The sequence below is a fragment of the Hylobates moloch genome, unplaced genomic scaffold, assembly GCF_009828535.3.
Source record: "Hylobates moloch isolate HMO894 unplaced genomic scaffold, HMol_V3 SCAFFOLD_8, whole genome shotgun sequence".
In the NCBI taxonomy this organism is placed as follows: Eukaryota; Metazoa; Chordata; class Mammalia; order Primates; family Hylobatidae; genus Hylobates; species Hylobates moloch.
The window spans coordinates 27,186,642-27,190,325 of NW_026652283.1; positions in this window are offsets into that span (position 1 = coordinate 27,186,642).

Below are 3,684 nucleotides of genomic sequence, written 5' to 3' on the forward strand. Positions count from 1 at the left end.
TAGGATTGATGATATATTATTTTTTGGCTTTTAAAAGTATGTTTGGGCTGAGTGCAGTGGCTCACGCCTGTAATCCCAGCACTTTGGGAGGCCAAGGCGGGTAGACCACGAGGTCAAGAGATCGAGACCATCCTGGCCAACATGGTGAAACCCCGGCTCTACTAAAAATACAAAACTTAGCTGGGCATGGTGGCGGGCACCTGTAACCCCAGCTACTCGGGAGGCTGAGGCAGGAGAATCACTTGAACCCAGCAGGCGGAGGGTGCGGTGAGCCGAGATTGCGCCACTGCATTCCAGCCTGGCAACAGAGCGAGAATCCATCTCTCTCTCTCTCTCTCTCTCTCTCTCTATATATATATATATATGTTTGTTATATTGATTCATTTGTTCTGATTGACAGTTTTCTATTAAACCATGTCTTACTTTATTTGAAGAATGTTTATGATCTATCATCTTCCAGCGAGATGTTCTGTTAGCTTCTAAGTAAGAAGCTTAGAATTCTGCAAAACATTTTCAGAGAGGGTGCATAAAAATAATGCTTTATTGCATGACCTTTTTTTTTTTTTGGTGGCAGCAAATATGTTGAGAATCCTAAGATGCTCTTTCCTTCAGTGGTTATCTAAAAATTGTTAAACTGAGCATCTGCCTGGCATGCAACCTTCACGTTTACTGTTGTGATTATCTCAGGCAGCAGATCACAGGTATGTTTACCTTCAACAGACTTAGTCCCTTAATTTCTTCCCCGTCCTCCTTTTCCTTCTTTCCCAGTCTGCTGAATTCCTGTCTGCTATGAAGAGTGGTGACAAATACTAATCTGAACTAGACCACAGTCATATGAAGTCAGATTGAGAACTTGGCCTTGTATCAAACCTAAAGTGGAGGGGAAGGGTGGAAACTGCTGTCTTGTAAATAGCCACCCAGGGCGTAAGCCCTGAAAACATGTAAATATCACTATGTCCCATATGCATTATTTCTTAATTTTGTCATGCTACCTTTGCCAGCTAGTTTAACTGAGTATGATTTACAGTTATTTTATTGAACATTTTTTGACAATTTGAGTACAGTTCTGGATGTAATATTAAATCCTCTTCTGGCTCAGCAGATTGCAAAATTGCACGTTCTGTCTACACGTCAAATCCTAGGTCTGGAGGGGAACTGCAGACTTTACCTAGTCCAGCACATCCAGAAAATACTGCATTTGAGCTTTGCCACAGCAGATGGTATTTCACCCTATCCTAAATGACATCCAAACAAGATTGATGATATGATTAAAGACTGTGAAGAAAGGTTAAAATTAAGCTTGGCTTCTATTTCTTTTAAATTCATAAAATTTTTTCTTCTTCAAGGATCTCTAGCCAATTCCAATGGCTGAACCAATAACTTTAATCATACCTTTATGACTGAAGAGGAAACTAAATATGGTAAATAAATGTTAACAATTTAGTTCTAAATAGTTTGTGTCAACTTTATATATCAGGTTTGGGATTGATCAGTTTTTTTAATCTATCTGGAATCTGGTGTTGAAAAGTCTCAGAAATAAAAGCTATTCTAAAGAAGTTTCAGAAAATCAACTCAATTCTTGTAACCCTTCATACCCGAAGACTGAGTAATTTATAAAGAAAAAGGTTTAGTAGACTCACAGTTCCACATGGCTGGGGAGGCCTCACAATCATGGCAGAAGACAAAGGAAGAGCAACGGGACTTCTCACATGGCAGTGGGCAGGAGAGTGTGTGCAGGGGGACTCCCCTTTATAAACCCATCAGATCTCAAGAGACTTATTTATTCACTGTCACAAGAACAGCACAGGAAAGACTTCCCACAGGGTCCCTCCCATGACATGTGGGAATTATGGGAGCTACAATTCAAGATGAGACTTGAATGGGGACACAGCCAAACCATATCACTCTTTTATAGATATTTTGCTATGACCGGAAACCAAAACTTTGCCTACATGAGTTTACATTATAATTACATTACATTATAATATTTTCCTAAGAATTCCAAGAAAAAAGTATAAATGGTCCAAGGAAGGATAATTTGCTTTTTGTCAAACTCCCATTTGTTGAATATTATATATTTAGCAATAAAATGAATATTTGGCTCAGAACAATACCTTCTAATCAGCTTTCCATTGAACATGCCATCATCACAGTTTCTATAATTATTTAGAATTCTTTATTCAGCTATAATTGACAAAGGAAAGATAGATTGCATTAAAATACTAAATACATGGCATTTAAAAGTTGTTTTAAAATAAGTTCCCATTGATTTTAACATAAGCTTTGGTTAGGTTAAATAAAATGTTTTCAAACTCAGAGTTCCCCTCTATAATCAGCATCTAAGATCTGATGTTACATTTATTATTACTAAGGAGTTTCTTCAACAATTCATTTTTTATGATTTCTCCACCTTAAAGGCTTATGATACTGTTATGAACTTCATAACATTATGAGATCTCTGCTTCTGGGACAGAAGGATAGATTGATCCTATTTCCCTACTCCATGGCAGGTAGGTGGAGCAATGCCACGAGCACTGTGGGGCTGCAGGCAGAGTGATGTGTATCACACCAAGCCAAACCATTTTTTTACTGCTGCCAGACCCTCCAACCCAGAGCTCTCCCTCTGGGTGACAGTGGAAGAGGCCTTTTGTTGAGATTGTGGAGACACAAGATCAAAACATCATCACTGAGTTACCACATGAAATACAGTTACCTTAGAGGGTCTCCTGTATCTACAAATGGTTATAATTGAAAAATCAACCCTTTTTGGGTTAAGTCACCGAGAACTGGGAGTTTTCTATTATTATAGCATAACCTGATCTGTCTTATAACTAGAAAAGATAAAGCAAACCTCAGGAGAACATCTGGCCTCTTTACATTACCATTCCTTCAGAATCTCTAGAGACCCACCTAAATGTTGTTGTTCCAAGGATCACATCAACCTCAACAACAATGGTTATTTGTTCAATCTAATGTTTATATGCACTACACAAGATCACCTGGGATGCAAAGATGATCAGGATACAATCCTTTGCCTTCAGGTTAATATAAAAGTATTTTCCAAGGTTATGTTGAGCCATTTTCTGTTGGGAAATTTTACTGAAAACTTTTTCCCTTTTTTAAAAATTTCTTAATTTGAAAATGGTGTGCACACGTATACACACACATACATTAAGAGTGTATGTTATATTGTTATACATTCAGTCTGTATGAATGTTATAAACATATGTGAGTATATACATTTGAAGGGGTAGGGGAGAGAGAAAGATACAAGGTGCTACATACCTCAGTTTGTCTTTCGATAAATTCCAAAATCCAGACATAATAAATTTATAATCAGTGTAATTGTAACCTACCTACAACATCTTGCACAGAATAAAATATTGTTTCCAGATAATAGGGAAATCACATAACTCATTTCCAGCCACTTTGTAACTGGTATTTTTTTTCTTTTTTTTTTTTTCAGAGTTGTTTGAAAGAAATTGGTGCAATAAAAAATAGTTTGCTATTACGTTATATTTACACTTAGTAGCAGTGTTTTATGCTAAATCAAATGCACATCTTATTGAATTAAAGCCAAATAACTGCTTTTCAACCACACCTTAGCACCTTAGCTTGCCTCTGGCCTGGGTATGTCACTGAGTGTTGACAAGCCCGTCCCTCATACTTCAGATAAGTGAAAAC